Source organism: Sus scrofa, chromosome 13, assembly GCF_054392235.1.
Source record: "Sus scrofa isolate SSC_HxYL_T2T_F1_AM1 chromosome 13, Sscrofa_HxYL_maternal_Yorkshire_Landrace_v2.0, whole genome shotgun sequence".
Taxonomy (NCBI): Eukaryota; Metazoa; Chordata; class Mammalia; order Artiodactyla; family Suidae; genus Sus; species Sus scrofa.
Window position 1 is genome coordinate 166,566,850 of NC_139395.1, and position 25,897 is coordinate 166,592,746.

Here is a 25,897-nt window from a genome sequence, read left to right on the forward strand (position 1 = left end):
AAAAATGGAATTCTTATACTAAAAGGAGAGAGGAAATGAACAGTCATTCTTATGTAAAAACCGGACTCTACTACTGAGATGGAGAGAGGTAATCAGAAGATTTCTCATGATTGTTTCCAGATACTGGATTCTATTACATATTAAATTTAGGTTTGCTAATAAAACTGTACAATGTTAGAATTGAAAGAGATCTTAGAAATCTGAGTCCAACCCATCAATTAATGATCTGTAAAAGTAAGTTCACAAGAGGTTAGATTTAAATTAAATCTTCTTATTCTCTGAGTTGGCATAAAGTATAGGTCTCTTTTGAGGAAATTTTATCATTATTATTAGGGAGTCTTTTTGCGTGTGTTTCACTGAATTACAAACCTGAGATTGCTAATTAGTTGTATTATTAGTAAGACAAATGAGCAAACTGCCATTTTTAAAATTCAAAGTTGCCAGGTTTATCTACAATGATATAACAAAAGAACTCTTGGTTTCTTTCTCTTTCTCCACTTTCAGCCCATGAAATGAACTGGATCAATATAGGAAAAGCTTCTAAAGGGCAATTTTATTCTGTTATTCTAATGAAAGAAGTCACTGCAAAATGGAGCAAGTCAAGAAACAATCTATTCTGTGGGCAACTTATAATTCTCCAGATTCCTTGCTAACAAAAAATAAAATATCTCAAATAAAAAGTACGCACCAATGAAAAACCTAGTGGCCACAAAATGCAGGTGAGCAAAAACAAGACTGAGAGTTTTAACTTAAAATCAATCAATAAAGACAAAAATCAGGAAAGTAGAGTGAAGGATTCAGTGGTTTTGGGGACTTTTGTCCAAAACACAACATTAGTCAAAATGCTCTAGGACACATGGGGTATGTCTGCAAGGCATTACTTACAGCAGATAGCAAGCAATCAGAAAAGTGGAAATCAGGGTCCATTACTCATGGCAGGATAACCTGTATTATCCTCTTACAGATGCATCACTGGTGGGAGCTGATGAAGAAAAATGAAGGCTGAGAAAGAGAGGGAATGGCATTTCTTTTACATGTAATTTTCAGCCGACTCTGATGAGTTTCAATCCTGAATGAGTTTTCCTTCCTCTCCTTCCTTCAATTTCACTTAGAAAAATCATCTTGGTTAGGTTGTTCAAGTGTGATTTTGCAACTAGCCTAATGTGGTCCAAATTACCACCTTCAACATTCCTTGTAGCAAGCACCTGATTAAATACCCTCTGGTTAAGCGGATCAAGGTAGCTTTATGCTGATTCCAAGAACAAGAACCTGTCGAGCTGACAAATCAGCATTTTTTACCCTGTTGGATACTGTCTCCTGTCAGGAGGGTTTCCTATTTCTTAAAACTTGCTTCTCTACTTTGGCAGCCTCCTATCAATCTACATAAGGGCCTGCCTCCTAAAGCTGGTAAATTCTTATTTTCCATTCTATTTCTGTACAGATTATACCAATGACCTCGGCTACTGATCTGGCAGGAAGTTATCTGGAAGCCATTTTTAGTGACCCTATCACCGAATTAGAACTGCATCTCTACAAGAGTCAACTTTGATTTCTAAAATATCCATATCAGTTGCCCATGTTCTTTTTTTAAAAAAATTTTTTTTGTATTTTTTTTTTTTTTTTTTTTAGAGCCACACCTGTGCCATAGGACGTTCCCAGGCTAGGGGTCTAATCAGAGCTATTATAGAGGCCAGCCTATGCCACAGCCCTAGCAACACCAGATCCGAGCTGCGTCTGTGACCTACACCACAGCTCACAGTAACAACAGACCCCTAACCTACTGATTGAGGCCAGGGATCAAACCCGAGTCCTCATGGACACCAGCCGGGCTTGTCACTGCTGAGCTACAATGGAACTCCAGTTCTAAAACAACTCCTAAAAAAGGATGGCTACAGGGAATTCCCTTGTGGCTCAAAGGGTTAGGATGTGGTGTTGTCACAGCTGTGGCTCTGATCACAGGTATGGCTCAGGTTCAATCCATGGCCCAGGAATTTCCATGTGCCAAGAGTGAAGCCAAAAAACAAACAAACAAACAAAAAAAGGATGGGCTTCTGTTTGTTGGTTCTGCTTCCTTTGTTGGCTCCATTTCGTCAGGCTCTTTCTCTCCACTTAATGGTAAGACGAGGCAGGAGTTCTAGGTCTATACTTTGAGAAACACTATCAGAAAAAAAAAAATAGTTTGACTATTCTCATTTGAGAACCTGACTTTTCTAAATAGAGAAGTAAAAAAAACAAAAAACACACAAAAGATCACCACTGTGATGGTGCTGCTCCACCCCCCAGATTTGTCCATAGTCAGAAAAAAAAAGATGAAAGGCAGGAAGTTGCCTAACTATCAACAAGCAGTTCGCCTTTGAACGCAGATGATAAAATTCGGCAGTTAAAAGTGTATTTGTAATTGCAAAGTTACTTTTCTTGAACAAATTCCAATTGTACTATCTGCCTTTGATCTTGGAAAAACACTTTTCTCACTGTTCATAGCTGCCATTAATAGTTCAGTTAGGTACCCCACTCCCAACTACAAGAAAAATGTTCCCTGAAATGCAATCATGTGATATTAGCTTTCAGTTGTCTGCCTAGAAGGAGCTGCTTATGGTCTGCCACTGCCGCTGCCTGAGACAGTTCCGCCTGCTATGATGATGTGAGAACTTGTCACAGTAACAGTGGCAGATTTCTCAACTCCTTCTGTGTGATGTTGAGCTCTCCTGGAGAGTCATCCAGCATCTCCTTGGACAGGGACTATTATCTCAGTAAAACACATACTGCAACTACGAGAAAAAGTTTTTAAATATGAAACCTAAAACTGTTTATTCTGAAATGAAATCTCTTCTTGATCTTCTACCTTTTCTATTACAGCGAAAGTCTAAGGGCAATATGCGGCTTCAGTAATCAAACAAGTCTATTGTAAAAACAAAACAAAAATACTCCTGGTGTCTCTGTGTCCCTTTTAAACTAGGGAAGATGAATACCACAGCACTGTATTCCTTATTAAAAAATATTTTCTTAACTTCAATAGCTATTGGTTGCAGGTTTTTAATTGTTTGTTTGGTTTTTTGCTTGTTTTGGCTTTGCTTTTTAAGGTCGTACCTGCAGCATATGGAATTTCCCAGGCTAGGGGTCTAAATCAAAGCTGCAGCTGTCAGCCTATGCCACAGCCACAGGAACCCCAGATCCGAGCAAGCCACATCTGTGACTTACACCACAGCTCATAGCAACACCAGATCCTTAACTCACTGAGCAAGGCCAGGGATCAAACCTGCATCCTCATGGATACTAGTTGGGTTAGTAACCAGCTGATCCACCACAGGAACTCCCTAGTTGTGGATCTTCTAACATAAGGAGGAAACAGAAATTAACATGGTAAAATTACGGGGTTAGGTTCTTATTTTTGGTAATGAATAGTCCTTAAAGCTCAGTAGCTATAACTGGGCCCTAAGGAAGATTTGTAATCCTAGGTTAAAAGCCCCCATTACAACAGAATTTTCCACGCAACAAGAAAAAGAACACCTTCCATGGAAAAGAACCATGCTTTTAAGTTCACACACACTCTCTTTCTTTCTCTCTCTCTCTCTCTCTCAAAGTGGAACTGATATACTAATAGATACTAGAGAATTGCTATCTGAACTTGGATAGTAAAGAATTCCATGTTGTCATAAAATACAACTTTGTTTGAACATGAACCTAAAAGCCAAATCTCACTGTTGAAACTCATCCATAAAGTCAGCACTCAGTATATTCTTGACTGCTAGCCTTATAGCAGCATTAACCACCGAAGCATGTGAATACACAGTGACTCGGTGTCTGCAGTAACGTCCTAGGAAGCAGGATTAGAGAATGATAATCAAGTGTCACTCTGTCAGCATCAGGCAAATACTGTCATTAATAAATTCTTACACTACTCTAGCAAAATAGCTATTTCCTTTTCTTTGAAAAAGAAAACTTTGCCTCCCAACCTTATCAAATGGCAGTCATTTTACAGATATATAGGGAGCATTTAAAGAAGTATATACATTTTTAAACTGTATAGCTCTAAAGCACATCAAACCTTGAATCCCACCATCTTTGTGAAATACAAATAAAACACTAAATAGGAAGAAAACTCTTAACAAGAAAGAACATAGGAACTAGATAATGAAGTCAAGAAATTAAAAAAAAAAATTTCCTTAAATGCATTTACAGTAACATTTATACTCCATGCTTCTAATTTAGAGGAAAACAAACTGTAGAAGTATATCTATGCCTAGAAAAAACACTGGAAGGATAAACATCAAAATGTTTTGTTCAAAGTTGATACGAATAACATGCACGGAGGACGACTTCCTCTTTTGTCTTCATGCTTTTCAGTGTTTCTGACATGTATTACATTATAAGCAAAAAGAAGGCCAATAGGTATTTTAAAATCAAATATTTTAAATGTAATTTAATAGAGAACAAAGTAGTAGGCTTCTGAGGTACCAAATCAATATGCTGCAGTGGAAAGTCATTTTCTCTTTCTGATCCTGCCTGTGACCATGTGACATCTTTTCACACTTGCTCAAAATTAACTGCTTCACTACATAATGACTGCAACTACAGCAAATGGGCCTTTTTGTCTGTAAATCAATTACTGGAGAAGGTTTTATCGTTTGAATATTAAGAAGTGAGGCATATATTTGACAATACACAGGGAAATAAAGCAGATCCTCAACATATCATATGCTAATTAAGAATGAATTTAAAAACTCTATTGTCTATGTATCCCAGAGGCATCCTAGCTTATTAGGCAATGCTGGGTTTAGTGGGAGAGTAGACACACTGTCTGTCTCATTTCCAAGTAACTTAAGTGATTTCCATATCATGACCAAAGGCCAGAGTTGGCTGCTAGAAGCGTTCCCTGAGCCCCGCAATATTTTACTCACACAGCTACTGTGACATTATCACCTTGGATGGAAATTTTCATGTTTTCAGATTTGTCTTCCACACTTGACTGAAGCATATTTACTACAAGAACTCATCAAATAAGTGATAAAGGCATGAACGAACTGTCCTAGAAATAACTAAATTTAGAGACAAATGGCAGAGATGGTTCAACAAATCCCAGTGAATTATCTGTAATCTCAATAACATAAAACACTGAAAGAAAGCTAATAAAGCATTCCTTCCTTATGAACGGTCTCTAGCTACCAAAGACTTCTCTCTTTCCTTCAACCCCTGCTCCCCTCATCAATGTTCCTAACATCTTCATGTTATTCAACATCTGCTTTCAAAAAAAAAAGGAACAAAATTAGTTTTACCTGTAGTACACTTAACAAAACCTGATTTTTTCCTCACTAACTAGGAATTATCTTTTGGATTTCATTACACTGTACTGCTATGAAAAATGGTGAAAGCTTGTCATTTTATTTTTCATTTGATTACATTTTCAGTTGCTGCTGAGAACAAGCTTTGGGTGCAGCCATAGATGCAGCCTCCTCCATGAACATCTAGATTGACTTTTACAACCAGCAGGTATTGGATTGAGGGAATTTACATCTACAGCCCCCTGCTGCTAGTTTTACTCTCAGATTGGGAAATAAAATGTACTGTCACCCAGTTAAGCAACTGAGTAAAACTATGCACAAGATAATTTAATAAAATAGTAAACGTACAACCCTCCACAATTTCTACAGGATTAATAATGCCATCTACCTTTTTCCTTATGTATATGGCATGCATCTTCAAAGTTCTTAGAGCAGAAACTTCCAATTACTTACCTGGTTCTGCTCAACTGACAGGAATATCCTTTACTCTAAATCAGCATTTCTTAGTGAGGATATTTTTGGCATTTGGGGTGGGACATTCCTTTACTTTGCAAGACTGTTTTAATTCCATGCATTTTAGCTCCCTCCTCACCCTTTAGTTCCCACCCTCAATCTCAGGTTGTCATTAGCAATTCCCAATCACCGAGATAAACTGTGTCCCACAAATTTTCAAACTGTCCTGGAGGAGGGGGAGTATGACCCCCAACCCCACTGAGAATTATTGCTCTAAATAAACTAAATACATAAAAATTCGCATTTTAAAGATAATTTAATTAATCCCCCCCCAAAAAAAACCCAAAAAGTGAAAAAACAAAAAATAAGCATTATAGGGCTTTCCCTTCAATGACTACAGGCACTAATACCTCTACCACCCCATCCCCCCTCTTGCATTTTCAGGAATATGCAAGGCTCACCTACAATATATTCTTAAGGCAACCTTGGTCGGTTTGAATATTTTCTATTTGACCTCTGATCATTTACCCTTATGTCATAAAACTTCTATGTCAGTTCATATTTCTATGTCTATTTGTGTTGATTACATCTGAGCCATCCAAATTGATTTACCCTTGTCAAGACAGATTTCTAAAGCATTGTTTATTCACAGTATAATCATGCTTCCACTAGTCAGCTATTTGAAAAGCAACAAAGTCCCAACTTGTTCAATTAATGAGAGGTTATCTGCAATTGTAAATCTGTACTTTCTTTAATTGTAAGATCTAAATAATCACTGAGTTGGAAGTTGAGATATGAGTGCCTCCTTAATCTACATGTGCAGCAGGTTCTATAGGACCTGTCAATAGCTGAAGAGGCTTTTTAAAAAATGGGTACAGTAAGACCTGGTAATTCATACATGTACTCAAACATACATTTCCTACAAATATTACCTCAATAGCGGTTTTAGTGGTTTCTGACTGAAAACCCAGCCTCCTCCTGTCAGGCACAGCAAGTCCTAATGCTTTTGTAATTTGGCTCTGTTGCCACAGTCAAGCCAATCAACATTCTCACTTTACTTGGAAACCACTTCACCCTTCCTTGCTTTGTTCATATCAACTGCCACTTGTACTCCTTGGCTTCTTTTCAGCAATCTAGGCTTCTAAAATGCAATTTAGATTTCAGGGTATTTTGCTGTGGGAAGAGATACTCCTTGAGATGGTAAATGAGTCTGCTCAGAGGTGGCTCTAGTTAAAACAGGGAAGCCAGATGTTCACTTATGCCACCCTTCAACTCTGCTCTGCACACAACTTTTCCAGACTTTCCTAAGAACCAAACAGTCCCATGTGGCCCAGGAGCAAGTCTGGCCTCTTTGGCCCTCCATCATCCAAAAATAGGCCCCACTCATCAGTGCCTGACAGCCTTCTGGGAACAGTAATATTCAGGGGCTCAGCAGGAAGTATCTGAAATCCTACATTACATTCTGCTTTACACTTGTTCCTCCTAGCCTTCCTTGACCCCTGGGACTTTCTTACTGGTGCTGTTCATTGCTGTTAGACTTTCTGCTTTAAAAGGCCTGCTCTGATTCCTCTCAGATTGTCACAGACTGGGCTGTTCCAAAGAGAATTAGGGTATCAAATAACATAATACTTTAATGCTCATTTTTTTAAATGTTTTTTAAAAGAATATTTTTTTGTCTTTTTTATATATTTATTTTTTTAAGGCCTTACTCTCGGCATACGGAAGTTCCCAGGCTAGGGGTCAAATCACAGCTGCAGCTGCCACCTGCTGAGCGAGGCCAGTGAACCCGCATCTCCATGGATACTAGTCAGGTTCATTACTGCTGAGCGACGATGGAAACTCCTAAAAGATTTTTACTTTATGTAGTTATTTATTTATTGTCTTTTTAGGGCCACACCTGCCGCATATGTTAGTTCCCAGGCTAGGGATTGAATAGGATCTGTAACCACTGGTCCATGCCACAGCCACAGCAATGCAGGATCCAAGCTGCATCTGCAACCTACACCACGGCTCATGGCAACACCGGATCCTTAACCCACTGAGCACGGCCAGGATCCTCATGGATGCTGGTCAGATTCATTTCTGCTGAGCTACAACAGGAACTCTCATAAAGGTTTAATTTTTAATGACCAACTCTTCATGGGGGAATTTTAGGGACATATCATCAAGGTAAGAGGTGATTTTACAAATTCCCCTTAGGACAAGTTCAAATGGAAGAGAAATGTTGGATTGTACTTATCTTATTTTTGTTAATTCATTTATTAATTTGTTTTATATTTTCCATTTTATAAAGACACAATCCCAAAGCAAGTAACCAAGCACTATCACAGAAGTCTGTTGCTTTTAGGATCCTTTCAATGCCGCTGGCCACACATCAAGCATTTCTTCAAGAGGCCACATTTTATTTATCTGGAAGGCACAGTGTAATTTTTGTGCCCAGCATATACTAGTTACTCAATAAATATTCATTAAATAAATGCATTTGCAGCCAGGGAGCCATCAGGTTCAATGTTCAGAGCAGCCTGTCCTAAACAAAGCCTGCTCTAATCAAGACCCAGAAAATTCCTTAAGCCTAAATTTGGGTAGTGTACATTAAATTACTACCATGGTTTATAAATTCCAAACAAGTTAAAAACTATGTATCTTTGTGTCATCTTCACAAAATAACACATTTGCTATGTAGCACAACTCTAACCTATATTGAGAACTTTACAGAGTCCAGTATCACATTCAATAAGAAAATCTGATGATATCGGTACCATTTTTAACAGAAGAACATACATTTCTGGTTTTCTTCTTTTTCTTGCTACCTGTAGCATACAGAGTTCCCCAGCCAAGGGTTGAATCTGGAGTCGCAGGGGGGGCCTACACCACAGCCATAGTAACACCAGATCTGAGCTGCATCTTCAACCTACATCACAGCTTACAGCAACCTTAGATCCTTAACCCACTGAGTGAGGCCAGGGATCGAGCCCGGATACTCACAGAGACATCAGGTCCTTAACCTGCTGAGCCACAATAAGAACCCCTCTGGTCTTTTTCTTTTTTTTTTTATGATGGCCTTAATTATAGCTTTGAAAGAAATCTCAGACCATCTTGCCTAACTCCACTTTGTCTATATGTTGTGCTTCATGTGCTTTGTTAGGAAGGTTAACAAACTTACCTTAACAAACAAGAGTGTTCTGGACTCATGAACAAATAATTAACTGTGAGACTTAGGGAAAGCAACCTAACCTCTCTGCGCCTTGGCATCCTCATCTATTAAAAGGGGAATAACGGTACTACTACACTGTAAAGATTAAACCAATGTGTTTATATATACATAAACTGTTTGGAGTACTGCCTTCTTGACAGGAAGTACAGACATATGTACTATGCATAGAGTAAGTATATATGAGTTTGCTATTATTATCATTATATATATGTTTATATATAACCCTAACCCTATATGTTTATATATAACCCTAACCCTAATCAAATCATCCTGAAATAAACTATAATTAATAATAATCATTAACCTCATATAGTCAAAAAGTAATAAATTCATTCAACACTGAGAACTTCCTTATAAACAGATGCTGCGCTAAACTGACCCATGCCACTTAATCCAGTGCTCTTACTATTAAGCACTACAAATAAAGGAATACGTCCCCATTTCAAAATTCTATGGCTAGAAAATCTGAGGGGGAAATGAAAATATAAACAGTGGAAGATTAGTTTAAAAGATTAGTGGACTTCCCCTGCGGCTTATATCATGACTATGTGGCACTGTCACTACTATAGTTGTGGTTCAATTCCTGGCCCTGGAACTTCCACATACAGCAGGTGCAGCCGGAAGAACACAAATAAATAAATAAAAGATTAGTTAAGGAGTTCTCTTGCGGTGCAGTGGGTTAAGGATCCAGAACTGTCAATGCGATGGTCTGGGTCACTGCTGTGGCACAGGTTTAATCCTTGGCCTGGGAACTTCCACATGCTGAGAGTGTGGCCAATAAAAAAGATTAGATAAAAAGGAAAAATATGAAAAAATTTTTACTGACTATGAAAAGATGTTTGAGATAAACTGTTAAATGAAAAAAAAAAAAAAAAAAGAACAGGCCCATGAGATGTGAGAAGATTATCATTTCTTTTTTATAAAAATATAACATACTGAATATGTATTTATATATTCATAGACCAAAAAACTCTGGAAGAGTAAACACTAAAGTGTTCACAATATTATCTCTATGTAACAGAATTATGATTTTTTTTTCTTCTTTTTGAAAAGTTCTTTGGTAAATAAAAACAACTCAAAAACTAAAAGTAAGAAAACACTGTGTATACTATAAGCTTTCATAACAAATACACTTTTAAAAATACTAATTGGCTAAACAGAGATTAACCAAATAATTCATAAATTTGTTATTTACTATGCAGGATGAGATTATTAATTGTTAACTGCTTGAAATATGAACTCAAGCAGCAAAAATATTCCAGAGTCAGGCCAGTGCTTCTTAGAACTTTATCTTAAAAAGAACTTTTGGAGGAGTTCCCGTCGTGGCGCAGTGGTTAACGAATCCGACTAGGAATCATGAGGTTGCGGGTTCGGTCCCTGCCCTTGCTCAGTGGGTTAACGATCCGGCGTTGCCGTGAGCTGTGGTGTAGGTTGCAGATGCGGCTCGGATCCCGCGTTGCTGTGGCTCTGGCGTAGGCCGGTGGCTACAGCTCCAGTTCAACCCCTAGCCTGGGAACCTCCATATGCCGCGGGAGTGGCCCAAGAAATAGCAACAACAACAAAAAGACAAAAAAAAAAAAAAAAAAACTTTGGAACCACACCAAATATATAATCTACATCTGTTACAAACTTAATGTCCTATACCTGGCAGAAAACATTTATTATTTTCTAAATGATGGCTGTTCTAATATGCTCATCATATTTTTTTTTATAAAATTGAGAATTTAAGGAGTTCCCATAGTGGTGCAGCAGAAACGAACCCGACTAGGAACCATGAGGTTGTGGGTTCAACCCCTGGCCTCGTTCAGTGGGTTAAGGATCTGGTATTGCTGTGAGCTGTAGTGTAGGTCGCAGATGCAACTCTGATCTGGCTTTGCTGTGGCTGTGGTGTAAGCCAGTGGCTACAGCTCCGATTCAACCCCGAGGCTGGGAACCTCCATATGCCACAGGAATGACCCTAAAAAGACAAAAGACAAAAATTTTTTTAATTAAATTAAGGATCTAAAATGGTTAGGAAAGGAGTTCCCGTTGTGGCTCAGCAGTAATGAATCTTACTAGTATCCATGAGGAGGCAGGTTCTATCTCTGGCCTCGCTCAGTGGGTTAAGGATCCAGCGTTGCCATGAGCTGTGGCTACAGCTCCAATTTGACCCCTAGTCTGGGAACTTCCATATGCCTCAGGTGTGGCCCTAAAAAAAGACAAAAATTAAAAAAAAATAAAATAAAATGGTTAGGGAAGCAGGCTTCTCCATGTTAATAATACCGGTTACCAACATCATGTTGTTTTGTATTTGGGAACATGTTAGAGATGTTGCATAATCTTTCCTTACAATAAGTGGGCAATACAACACAATCACTGATAAAAACTTTTCACTTTAGGATTATTTTTAAAGTTCATATGAGTCCATATATTCTTGAACACCTAACCTTCAGAGAAAGACATTTTCTGTTTCAATTATTCCCTATAGTCAAGAATGCTGCAGGGCTGATTCTAAACACAATTATAAAGCGCCATCTAGTGGGTGTTTTATTAAGTTTCTCTGCTTACACTTAAATGTGAGAAAATAATCTTTAGAAAAGCTAGTCTGAGTGGTCAAAAGGTACAAACTTCCAGTTACAAATTAAGTCAGTCCTAGGAATGTAATGTATAGCCTGGTAATTGCAGTCAATACTACTGGATTATACATCTGAAAGTTGTTAAGAAAGAAGGTCTTAAAAGTTCTCATCACAAGAAAAAAAGTCTGTGGTGGTGTTAACTACACTTATTTAGTAAGCATTTATACACACACACACACACATATATATATACACACAAACATATATATATATATACACACACACACACATATATTGAATCATCATGCTATACACCTGAAATACAATGTTGCACCGCAAAAATAGCTATTCTGTATGAGGAAACAGCTATCCCTCACAGCATTTCCACACCAATTACTGATCTGAGCTAGTGGATTACAAATCATTTTTTTTTAAACACACTTCTGACTGATAACATTGATTTTATATCTCAAATTGAACCTCTGCCAACACTACAGAGAATAAAAAAGAGCCCAATTATCTCCTAAGTGGTCTAGGACTTATAACGACACCAAACACAAGCTAGAGAGGAGATTATATTTAACAAACATGCTTTTATCATTCATTTCAGTTGATAACAATAAAATACTAGCATCATTATATCAGGACAGTAATTACTATTACTTCTGGTCTACACTATATGAAAACAAATTCACTAGTTCTAAATAAGTCATACCTGGTATTTAATCAGTAGGCTTCTAGCAAAGCCTTTAAAGTAGTATCCTGTCCTGGCACATACAAGCTGTAAAGGCCCTCATTTACCATTAGGGGTGGCAACAACACAAGTTATGACCAATTAAAATAAAGGTAATGAATTAAAGCAGAAGAAATACACAATCAAGGTAAAGTAAAAGGCTGAGATATCCACATGTTTATAGATTTAATCTGTGATAATTCAGATAAAAATTTAGGGCTAGAGTTAAACAAATGAAATTCTTATCTAAATTTTCCTAGTTATAGACTCAATATTGTACCTTCAGAAGCAATCTCTGTAAATATATATATATATATATATACAATTTTTTTTTTTTTTGTGGTCTTTTTGCTATTTCTTGGGCCGCTCCTGAGGCATATAGAGGTTCCCGGGCTAGGGGTCGAATCGGAGCTGTAGCCACCGGCCTACACCAGAGCCATAACAACACAGGATCCAAGCCACGTCTGCAACCTACACCACAGCTTACGGCAATGCCGGATCCTTAACCCACTGAGCAAGGGGAGGGATAGAACCCACAACTTCATGGTTCCTAGTCCGATTCGTTAACCACTGAGCCACGATGGGAACTCCATCTATAAATATTTTTAAAAGCTTCTAATTATCTAGATATTTTCAGATTCCCACACTGTAAAATAGAAATGATCAATTTATTTGGAAAGCATCACATTCAGTGATGAAATGAAAAGTTCAGACTCAGAATTGTCCACAATGAGTTGTAACTGACAGCTTTAGGAAAATTTTGCATGCTTTACTACTGTTTCTGGGTATTTAATTTTAGGGAAATTTCTGTTTAAGGGGCTACTCTTCTCAAAATGAGATGCCTGATTTTATAGAATTGATACGGTTTGCAAATCCAAAACCCAGTCCTTGGAAATCACTCTGTCCTCCCATTTTCAGATGAGGAAAAACAAGATCCACAGGAGTCAAAGGTTAGGTCAGGTCCACTAAATGAACTAGAGGCAGAGTTAAGATCCAGGTCTCAATAACAAAATTAGAACTCTTTCCACTATACCACACTGCGTTTTTATTCTTTTCCAAATGGAAATGGAATGTTTACAATAAGTTCTTCTTAGGGTACTACAGTTTCATTTTTAACCTAAAAGGTTCACGTGGTAGCTGCTGCCCAGATGCGCATGAAAGGCAAACAGGGGTGTTAAAACTGTGAGTTTCTTCGTGATCATCAAAGAAAATAAAGCGGCTTCTGTGGAGCAATTTACATCAGTGATTTCGAAAAGGGGACCAGAGAACAGGGGATAGACACAGCAGTTAACTCAAGTGGGAAGTGTTATTGTTTACTGAGAGGGTAGAAGGAGTTGCTTTGGCTTCCTACCAGTATGGTCCTTAAGCTTTTGATAGCTGGGTAGACACCATTTCCTCAACACTCAAAAAGTGACAGCTAAGAAACAGAAGTTCACAGAATAAACAGAAGAGCACAAGCTAACTTCTATTACTTAATAAGCAAAGCTCTGATTTCCCTCAAAACCGCTAACTTTACCTCTCACTATCTCACATAGTATATACACACCATACATTCTTTCAGCTCTGATTCAGTTCTAATCTCCAGGGTCTAAAACTTTTTATGCTGTTTTCCTGTCAGATTTGGGGCAACTGATACTTCTATTTAACTTTTAATCTACACTTAAAAATGTCCTTTTTGCTACTACTTTCCTATTTATTTCTTACTACTCATAGGGCCATATTTCTGCACAGCAAATACACACATAAGCAAAAAATATCAAAGTATGGGTTCAAATATGGACCCTTGGCTAAATCTCCTAACCTCTGAATCTCTGGTTGCTTCCATCTGGCTCCGGAGAGGCCCATCTGGCTCTAAATTATTCTAAGGCTCTCTTTCTTGAGAACACTCTACAACAGGCTTCAACATAACAAAACCTATCCGGCCTGTCCCCAACATTACGTCTTCTGCAAATGCTTTAAACAGCAGTCCAAGGAGTCTGCAGTGATAGGACCAAATCTAAAAGAGGTTCTTTGTAGCTTACATGTGAATTGCTTTTGAGAAAGTCTCTGTCGACATCTTACTTTGGCTCCTCCTCTATACAAACTGCTGTGGAAGCCTAAGAAAAGCAGCTTTCAAATGTGCAAGTGCACAGATCTGGTGCTGCTGCCACCAGACTGCAACGGCTGCCAGGGGACCGGGCTGAGTCAAAGCAATTCTACACATCACAGCCCTCAACGTCTTCCCTTTACTTGGCAGCTATACACTGGGATCAGTCATCCAGCTAAATGTCAAGAGTCCCAAAGTCATTATCGGTGCAAAAGGTTCCAGTCTGCAACTTTCAAAATGATATAACTTCTAAAGCGTTACAGAGGAGATCTTTTTACATTATTATTATAAACTTGGACTAATTGGTAAATATTAAAAGGGTAGTGAGACCATGACTCGGCAATTACACGTTGTTATGTGTTTTAAAGAACAGTCACATACACCTTCAGAATCTAAGGCATCACTGGCACTTATTAAAGAATCAAACAGAATCAACAGGAACCATTTTTAATGCTACTTACGTCCTCTGAGAATTCTCAAAGATATTTACATGTGAATGCCTCATTTTCAGGCTCCTCTAACACTTGTTTCCCACTTTTAAGGCAATCACACAAATGATTAATTTACAGGCTCTTTTTCCTTGAAAAATTTATCTTCGTGAGTATTACTAATGGTTCTGGCCAAAATATATCATACATAAGCTCGAGTGCATTTTATTTTTTGAAAGCGAGAAAAATTAGCTTTACTTTTTGTGGTCACACCCCTCTGTAAAAAGCAGTTAATTTCTGCCTCCAACAAAATGAAATACTTGAAGACTGTCACTGAAGACAGCTCCTCTTGTACAGACACTGCTCTGTGAGTCTCTTATATGAAAAGAAGCTACCAAATGAAAAAAAAAAAAAAAAAAGTACGTATTTAAATAGTAGGAAATGTATTTCTATCAAACAGGTTAATTTTTTTTTCTGCTTTTAAGGGCCACACCTTCGGTATATGGAAGTTCCCAAGCTAGGGGGTTGAATCGGAGCTGCAGGTACCAGCCACAGCAACGCCAGATCAGAGTCAAAGTCTACAATCTACTCTGCAGATCACAACACCAGATCCTTAACCCACTGAATGAGGCCAGGGATTGAACCTGCATCCTCATGGATGCTACTCAGGTTTGTTACTACTGAGCCACAATGGGAAATCCCTAAATAGGTTAATTTTGAAAATAATCCTGCATGCAATATGTTATGCTAACTTTTGAAAGAATTTATAGTAGACAAACATTCTGAGTAAGAGATATTTCTAAGAAAAAAATTTTTAATGGGTCTTACTGATAATCTGTTCTCTTATCAGGAGCAATTTATAAAAACGATAATCTTATTATAAAGGAGACACGCTTTGATCTTAATCAGTATTATTTTCATTCTCTAATAACCTGACAATTTTTTTTAACTTTCGGCTATGCTCTTGATTTTGGAAGGCAACTATACAACTCAATCAAAGAGGAAATTAATAATATGATTTTTAAGGTTTGGAGGGATGGGGTGGAGAGTGAGTAGGTAATAAAGGAAAATGCTGGGTTGGGGGTAAGAGAAATGTAGAATAAAAGTTCATTATAAACATGTAAAATGGCCATTTTATTATAAATTGAGCTTTTAGACACAGGATATGAAAACTCACTATCGTATCCCTAGAAAAACTCTTTGCTCAAATCAGACAAATCTTACTGCATCCCACATAAGGTTGTTATCATACAACTCCTCTTATCACCTCCATAAGTTTTTTCTCTACCGACTTGCTCTCCTTTCTTCCCCATCAAAATTCTGCTAATAACTTAATGAATGTGGAACTCCTCTTTTTAATCAGAATAACTTGATTTAGGAAAAAACTCTTATTTATTTTTTACTCCTACTTTGATTTTCAATCACTTTAAAGATACCCAATTTAAGTGTCTCATTGAAAGAAGAGAAAATTCAGGTCCAAATGAAGAAATCTGCTCAAGATCCCAGAACTTGTTCAGGGTGAAAGAGCTGGGACTAGTACAAAGTTATCCCTGTGGTTTAATTTTTCATTTTCACCCACACTGAGAAAGTCTAAAAGGTAACATTTAATAATAGCTAAAGATTATTTTGCAATATTTTTAAAACAATAAGCAACTGGTACTTTTTCACAAAGTATAATAGTTTCATTACATAAAAATTCACATCATTAAATTTGTTTCATTAAAATAACCAACATCATTCAACATTCAAAACAAATGTATTAAGCATCCATCCACTGCCTTGCCAAGCACCTTGGAAAAAAAAGGCAAAACAACAGATGAGGGCTAAGAAGGAATTCAGACCTATGAGAAAATTCATCATAAGATCATATTATCCTGGGAAGGTTTGATTAACTTACCGTATCGTATTCCAACAGACTACAGAACTTAGAAAGAAAAAAAAAATTAAAAAAAACCAACCTAACAACATATTCTTCCCCTGATGCAGCTGCTTTTTTATATCATCTTCAACTTCAACTTCTAAATAATTCACATCTTACACTGATTGTGTATCCTATCTCAAGGAACTAGTGATAGCACAACACATCACAGATTCAAAAACACTGTAAACATTCCATTTCTACCTGGACTACGAAACATTTTTAACCTAGGTTCTTTCCATGAAATGCCACATTCAACTATGCTTAAAAACTGCAATCATGTTATTCTAGATCCTCTTTAACTTAAAATACCAGTTTGCATCAAGTAGCTAGGACCTTTCTACTAATAAGTCAAATCCTCCCATCAGTTATTTTTCAAACTGTTAATCAGAATAAAAACAATCTTTCTCAAATAATCTGAGCACTTAACAATTATGTAGGAATACGTAAAATAATTAATGCACTTATTTTATACTCAGGGAGCTGTGAAGAGATTCTTAGCGTTTCACATAAGTGACTATAAGACATCTGCTCTACTTCTCAGTTCAAGATTCCAGACACAAGATTACATTTCACCTCAAAGTCATCAAGCAGGAGGCAGCATTTTCAATGTGCCAAGTCTTAATGATGAGTTTTATCAATGGTCATAATTTGGTGGTTAGGACTTTTCCCAACCTTATTAATTTTTCTGTACCTATCAGGGATGAAGAGTCCCAAGTAAGAACTTTGAAGATATCCAATTTTCAAGAAAAGGTCCTCAGAAAACAAAAATCGTAAAAGTAACTTGGATTTCTAGCTGAAATACAATTTATTATTTTAATACACTCTTCCATTATGAAGTTTTAGTTATGCCAGAGACTTATCAACACTCTCTTCCTCCCTAAATATTAATAGCAATGGTCTCTCAAGGAGACGATCAGTTTGCAGTCCGACATGGCTCTAATAAAATGTGTGAATAGTTTTAGATCATTGTACTCAATTTTACAGTTACTAAAAGTCTTTTGGGACGTCATTCTCAATATGCTTCTGGCTCTGTCCATTTCATCCTCTGGATTGATTTTCTTCAGTGAACTAAGGCATTCATCGTTTTTTATCAAATAGCACACATAAAACTACAATTTTTTTTCATCTTGTGAACAATATCAAGATATATCCTTTGCCATGTCAATCTTGAGATGAAGATTCCATGTTTTCCTTTGAGGATCACAAAGTAATCCAGGAGAAAAAAACAGTAAGCATATTACCACTTCAGCTTTCTTATTAACAGTCTCACTGGTGTTGAGGCCAAATCTGCCCAAATTTCAACATAAGATTACACTACATGTGAATTTCAAGACCTCAAGCTACAGAGAGAAGTTCATATTACAGCAGCCAAAATCTAATCCAAATGCTTATTTTTATTTCTTTACACTACCCAAATCAAATAACCTTTGTCGAGCAACTGCAGACACTCAGCTGAGTCAATGAACATATTACAGACAGCTGCTTTTTATTTATGGACCTAAAACTATTTTTACTGAAGGAAATGCAGGTTATACAAAGAGAAATAAAAATCAGGATTTCCCCCCCCCCGCCCATCCCCCAAGAAGTTTCCATTAGAAAGGCCTCCACTTTGGCAGAGTTTGAGGAAGAACCAGCAATCTGATATATATATATGTAAATCTCATTTAACCAGAAAACAACTAACCAATATTCCTCAATTAACCACGGGGGCAGGGGCACTTTTAGAAAAACCCACAAATTATAAAAACAAGCTCATATCAACTTAGAAAAAAAAATCCCAAAGCTTCCAGAATGTCTCAGGCAGGCGGCGGAGGGGTTGTGGGTGTTGGTGGTGGGCAATCGTTGTTTCAGTACCTACCTTTTTCAAATCTCCACCTTTTCTACATACTATATACTTCTAAAACTGTAAAATAAGTATGTTTCTCATTAGAATGAGGACGCCAAGATCATTTCTCCATTAAAAAACAAACTTCATTTACTATTAATGAAGAAATTCAGTTTTGAATTAACATTTCTACAATGGTTTACAAATATTAAAACTTTTCAAGCCAACATTCAATGAGTAAGAAAAAGGAACCTAAACTACTCTTTCCTAAACATTCCACTTTATCCTATAATTTTTATTCTAGGAAATTGGGACACTGATTTCATTTGTGATACACCAAAATCACTATTTGGTAGGAAATATACCCTCATCCTATTATTCTAAATAGACATAAAATACATTAACAATCCAAATTTAGTCAATTGACATTTTTCTCTAAATTATCAGAAAACATTTTTTCAAATGCTGTGATTGAGAAATGGTTAAGTCTTAGATATAATATCTTTATCAAACTCAAACCCAGGTGTACTAACATAGCTACAGTTATGTATAGAAAATGCAAGAATAGAGTCCTAATTTGGATCTATTTGATAATTGCTAAAAAAAGGCATCTATGACAAATCAAATAAGGAATAAAAAGTTCATCTGTTCTCGATTTCATGCTTCATGAGTCAGAGCAAGGGAGTAGGAAAGGCTTGGACTTGGCCATCAGACTGGCCTGGCTACGAATTTTTACCACCACTAGTTGTCTGTTCACTCATCTGTAACAGCAGGCTAGTACCTAATTCATTGCCTGGTAAGAATGGAAACATAATATGGAAAATCCCTTTTAGAATGTTTCACATATGCTGCTTTAAATATTTATTTAAAAAAAAAAAGCATGAATGAAGGTATTTTATTTTTTCTTCAGGCCCTTTGGTACCACCTCACCCCAAGAGATGATTACAGTAACTCCTAAGTGATAATCTCCATTTCCAAACTAATCTATCAGTAGTTTTATTCAGAGACATGCTTTAAGCCTTTTGTCCTCTGAATCCAAACTTTTCAATGGTAGACTTGAGAGTCTACTCCCAAAATTTAATTCCTCAGAGAGGCATTCCATATCTTTTTTGTGCCCTTGCTTCCTCACCTCCATTCTTCTCCCTCAAAACACAAAAATCTGGCCCCAAACTTCCGCTGTCCTTCTCTATATCCCTGAAGATGCATTCAAGACTCAACCTCCTGCATTTGGGTACTTTCTTGCCTCCTATTCTTGGCCCAGTGACCCTTTCCTTTTAAAAGGCCTTTTTTCTTCCTCTCCATGCAGGTGAAAATAACATCCTCTTTCTCCAAATTTCTTAATTCCTACAGCATGAGCCATAAACTTCCCTGTGACCTTCTTCTGCTATTGTCTTGAACAATTATTTTAAATCTGTGACTCTTAGCCTCTTCTTGTTTTTACCTGCACTAGAGACACATCCACAGCAGCAGCAGCAGCAGCAGCAGTAGCCTCCTAACTATAGACAGTCTTACACAGAAAATAGCCCCTCATTGAAAAGCAGAGATTTAAATCCTCTAAGCTAAACTTGTCCAGGTTCATCTTCCCCATACCCGTCACCTCTAAATGAAGGAGAGGACTTAGAAGTCGCCAGAAAAATGTAAAGGAAGAAATAAGAGGACACAATCCCACCACAATTTTACCATCATGAAAGAACCAGAACCTCTAATGAAAACCATCTTTGAAATTATTTAAATGCAAACAATTTTTAAAAATCGAAAACAACAACAACAAAACGTCTGGCACATTTTTTACAGTTTGAAAGAAAAAGAAATGTACGCAATCCCTGAGTAAGCTCCAGTAAGAGCAGAAGAAAGGCTGTCTTGATGAGCTTTAATCCCAAGAGAACAGCTGACTGGACGATTCCATTCAGTGAAAATCAGACTCACTCACTCTTGCCCTGGTACTGGATCTAGAAGTTCTCTGACTCAGGAGTTCCAGAGCACCAACTTCCCTAGATTCAGAGTGATTATTCTTCACAGTTGACAGGGTACTAATTAACGAACACACAAATCCTGTGTTTACAGGGCAGCTTAAAATTCACAGAAAGTAACACTGCCATCTACCCAGTGTGAGGGTTAAGAAGCATAACTATAAATGAATAAAAACAGCAGCCAAGATTCCCCTAAGCTCAAAACAGACCTTAAACTTAAGGGCGCAGATGCCATCATTCAAAGGAGACATGGTGTGTAGCTGGCTCAGGGAAAGGGAGTGACGTGTCTACCAGTGAAACACAAAAGAAAAGAAACGTACAGGTTCTGAAGATTTGGTGGCAGAAACAGCTTGGCACAGACAGACACAGAGGAAAACCATATTTAGTGATCTTTACCAACATTATGACGCCTAGGTCATCCTCCTAGAGTCTCAATCCCTCAAAACAATATCAAGATTAAAGTGCAGCTGCTCTACTTTCTGTTCTATTGTTTTTATGGGGAAAAAAAAAAGTCAGTGATTTCTTTTTCAGATTTAAAAAAACCTAGTCAGCCATTTAGAAATGTGGACTCTGCGACGAAGATAATGAATAGAAATTAACTTCAGGAAAAACAGATTTGTTGCGTACTTCTTTTTCCTCAAAATTACAGACTCATCTGAACATTTCACTGTTTTCTTATCCAGATACAAACTCCCAGACAAAATAAATATTGCTATTCTAGCAACACCTACATTTGAAAATCAAAATGATTTTTACAAGATGCTTTTTAGTAATACAGACAAATCTATGTTTTGTATAATTACATGAGTAATTACATAAAGCTCAACTTTGAGCTTACTTTTATATGTACTACTAACTTTGCTGTATAACAGATACAAAACAAGAGTAAAAATTAAATATGCAGTTCAAAATGTATTAATTTGGCATGTTAAAATTTCTCTTTTGGAGTTTCTATTGTGGCTCAGCGGTAAGGAACCCGACTATTACTCATGAGGATGTGGGTTTGATCCCTGGCCCCGCTCAGTGGGTTAAGGTTGTGGCATTGCCATGAGCTGCAGTGTAGGTCACAGACCTGCCTTGGATCTGGCGTGGCTATGGCTGTGGCATAGGCTGTAGCTCTAATCTGACCCCTAGCCTGGGAACTTCCATATGCCGCAGGTGCAGCCCTTAAAAGACAAAAATACAATGTGATAAAATAAAAAAATTCCCTTTTCAAGTTAAGACCATTCAGTGCAAAATCTATAATAAATGCATTTCCTAGTATCTACTAAATAAAAATTTGTCACGTTTATATACATTCATAAATTTTCTCTGTATTTAAATGTGATCCAACTTATTAACACATGGTGTGTTTTCACTTTTTGCTGCAACTTAAATCATTAGAGAATATATGGTTCTTTTTCAAAAGACATTAAACTAAAATACTGAGTGCTGTAGGTTTTCAGAAGCACTTTCAAGCCTGTCTAAATTAATAAAATACTAAATGAATTAGTACTACAAAAGAAACTTATCACTGATAACCTAAAATATTAATGTGAATACTTAATAGGTCAAGCCTTTTACATTAATCAAAGACACATGAAAAGAGTGGTGAGAGTTAGCATTCCCCTATCAGTCAAGTTTTCATGTCAGGTAATTTCTCCCACTTTAATCCATATAAGCAATAAAAAGGTGTTTCTCTCCTTGTAGTCCTCAAGAACAAAAATTTGTGATCTGTTCTTCTACAGATAGGATAGCATTAACTGCTTCTTTCAAGAAGAGAACATTTGGCATAATATCTTTCCAAGGAGTTTTGTCAAATAAGCAGTTAGAAGGGGTGAACTAACACAGGTAGCCTGGCTTTTGATTCCTCGTGACAGGACAGTCCAGTAAATCTTGGGTGTTTTATATGTACTGAGGCTGGAGGTGAGGTGGGGGGGGTTAATGACTGGTCTTTCAATAAGTATTTTTTTAAAAACTACAAAGATTTTAAAACTTCCATTTAGAATGAAGTTAATGTTATTAAAAATAAACTCTCATTTTAAAATTTTTCAGCCTTTTTCATTTTTTTAGTTATAAAATTTTCTCTTGCCTTACTCTCTTCTTAGCTGAAAAATTGCCTGACTTAAACGGGATTTTTCACAAAGCAGATCCATAATATCATGAGAAGATTCAACTATTTTGTGTCCCTTAATGAAAGAAAGAGCCTCTTTAATTTTGGTTAATGGTCAAATAGACAGCTGTCTGACCAGGACCCTCAGGAGTGACTGGGCAGTGTTTATTACAATTTACAAAAAGTTAAGATAGTTTGTGTCCCTTGCTCCATGTATTCTGCTCTCTGGTTTCTTTTACCTTTGATCCAGAGTTCGGTGGTACCAACAAAATAAATTCTGGTCAAGTAATAGGTTCAGGAAATATCAGTCATATTAGAATCTAGAGAGTCAGATAATTCCTTGAAAGGAGTTACACAGCACAAATCCATTGGAGAGTGGGCATCCCTGCCATGGTGAGGGGAAGACAGGGCCAAGGTAGCAAGGGGAGGAGTTCAGGTCTCACTCACCATTTACCTGGGCTTGAGGAGTCCCTAGCAGAGAAGCCACGGAAGAAGGGCACGGCAACTTGCCTCCAGCACCAGATGAAGACAGACCCATCGACTTCAAGGATCAACAACAGGTAAAACCAACACTGACTTAAAGGTGGTAGCTGGTGTGTGAGAAAAGACATGGGGTTAAGCTGTATAGCAAGTAACAACGGAAAGGCGGACTGCCCCGGTCATAGCTATGGGGCTGGAGAAGAGAAGGAGAAACAAGAAGCCAGAGCTCAGTGTTCTGCACTGAACAACGCCTGGGCTGCCTGGGGAAAGAAATTGGGAAGCCAAAGACATTCATTACACTTTCTCAAAGAAAGATAAATGTATTCTTTCTCAGAACACATCAGACCTAAATAATGACAGAAGAAGGGAAGCTGGATGTATGCCCCACTTGCTGGAGTTATAAGAGACAACTGGCAGGTTGCTGTAACACAGCTATGGGCCTAACGCCGGGGAAGGTAAGATGGATTCAGGCTTTGGTAGTGGTGCCCAGACATCCGTGAGAAACTATATTTCATTTCGATTGAAAACAGAATACAAAAGGCTAGAGTCAAGAGGATTCTTACACATCACTGGTCTACCACTCTCATTTTGTAAAAAACCAGAGGCAAGCACAAGAAGAAATGACTACTTACCGTTTACAAAGCTACCCACAGGCAGAACTATTTACAGGATGCATGATTTTTGCCCATTGCTTTTAGCATAATTATTATTGCCAAGCAGGGAAAAGGCATTTCACAGTCTTTACTATATTTACATCTTTACTTTCTTCATTCAATAAACATCTACTGAATAATAAGTACTAGGCACTAGACTAAAAGTTGGTACACTCCCCTGGAAAAGCTCAGAAAATGAATGTGGGAGATAGTGGTACTAAGTTTGACAAGAGACAAAACACTGAAGTCAATCAACTAAAATTATGGACCTCCAAGTACAAAGTATAAAGATAGGAAGAATTGTGATATGAAAATTGGAATGGATTTTGCAAGTATAATCAGATACCAAAAGAACCAATGGCTGAGGGAAAACAAAACAAAAGTAGGTGAAAGACAGAAAAGGGGAAAGAGTGGCAAACACATGTCATTTATTCAAGATTTAAGGACTTTTGCAACACAGAACAAAACATAGGCCAAGTCACCACAGCTTGTAAACAGTCCTCTGTGGGTCACTCTCTCAAATCTCAAATTAAGGAAAAAAATAAATCAGTAAAAGATGTGTCCATTTCTCTGCCCAAACTGTCTTTAGAAGTCAGAAATAGCTGACAATTTTCATTTACATAAGAGAACATTACATTATTATGATGTTGTTTTCCTGGGAGAAAAAAATTAGCTCACAAATATACCCAGCTATACAGGATGTCTAGACTTGAGAGGGTTTGAGAAAACGTTTGAGTGACAACTGGAAAACTAAGAGAAATAAAAGCAGCTGCTGCAAAGGATAAAGCTAATTAATAAAGGTCAGAATTATTGTTAAAATGGTGTTACAGGCAACTAAAAAAATTCTTTAAACAAAAAATTAGTGATTTTGAAGAACTATATAGGACATATAGAACGAGAACACAACTACCAAGAAGATAAATGTAACAAATTCTATGGAAATCCACTTGCCATGATCCTATAGAGTTTGAGGTTGGTTTGACCCAGAAGTTCTACCCATGAACACATACCCTAGAGAAATAATATGTACCTAAAGAGCAGGACTATCAAGACTTTTTCCTCCACAGCTTTCTCTCTCATGATAAAAATTGTAAACAATCTAAGTAGCCATCAAAAGAAAGTGGGTAATTTGTGGTATTTTCATACAACGAAATACAACTGTGATCATAAATGAATTACAGGTATAAGCAAGGATGACTCAAACATGTTGAGTGGCACAAGAGATTGCAAAAGAAAACAGTATTTTTATAGAAAATTCAAAAACAAGCAAAACAATGTAGGAGATACATAAAATAAGTGAGAAAACTATAAAGAAAAACAAGGAAGTCATAAAGTCAACATTCAGGATTGTGGTGGTGGTTGGAGAGGTAATAGAACCTGAGCCAGGCATAGCTCTATTTCCTAAGTTAGTGGTAGGTATTCAGTTATTCTTGTTAGTGTTATTCTTGTATCTTACATATTATAAATATTCCCCATATATATAGCATTTTTGAAATACAATAGGGTTATTTCTATTTTTAAAAAGTTCTCAGAAATAACACTATACCTAACACACTATTTTCAAGGTACCTTTTTTTTTTTTTTTTTTTTTTGTCTTTTGTCTTTTTTGTTGTTGTTGTTGTTGCTATTTCTTGGGCCGCTCCCGCGGCATATCAAGGTACCTTTTAATCATCTGCAAGTAACAAGTACCTAGCACACATTCAGGACTTTATAAAATTAACTTTTTGAACTCACACGACAACTCTGAGGTAAATATTTTCATCCTTAGTTTATATAGAAGGAAAATGAGGCTCAGTTCTGTTTCACAGATGACCCAACATTACACAGCTAGCAGCTGCGGGATTCAAACCATCTCCAACTCTGAAAGCCACGGCGTATCTGTAGGTAGGACTATCTCAGATACAACAACACAAATGAATTTCCAACACAAACACAAAACTGACTTGCTAGAGTTCAGTTTACTATTTAAATTCATCTTAGCATTTACAATGTGTTCTCCCTACAGCACATTCTAATAATGTGCATTAACTGTATGTCACAGTACCTCATTATTATTTCATAATCATGAGTCACTCTTAAACTCTATAAATTCCACAACTGGCAACAGATACCAAGTATGTTTATGGAAAACCTCAATTTGGCTGTACTTTTCATTACCTGAATTTCTCTTAAGAAGTTTAAGGAATGTTAGGTGTTGTCAGGCTGAAA

At 37.1% G+C, this 25,897-nt stretch overlaps 1 protein-coding gene and 1 long non-coding RNA gene across 46 annotated transcripts in view; one reads left to right on the plus strand and one right to left on the minus strand.

Annotated features, from left to right (window-relative positions):
- Window positions 1-25,897, minus strand: part of BBX (BBX high mobility group box domain containing) — a 285,641-nt gene that overhangs the window by 120,784 nt on the left and 138,960 nt on the right. The window contains exon 1 of one of the 45 annotated variants that reach the window (XM_084991454.1): window positions 886-982. The exons of the other annotated variants lie outside the window; for them this stretch is intronic. The gene's annotated coding sequence lies outside the window, so the exon portion shown is untranslated. Of the gene's footprint in view, window positions 1-885; window positions 983-25,897 lie in introns of those variants that run through there. 45 annotated transcript variants of the gene reach the window in all.
- On the plus strand, window positions 19,402-25,627 carry LOC146397749 (uncharacterized). The gene is made up of 2 exons (XR_014824916.1): window positions 19,402-25,254; window positions 25,347-25,627. It is a non-coding gene; the product is annotated as an uncharacterized LOC146397749 (long non-coding RNA).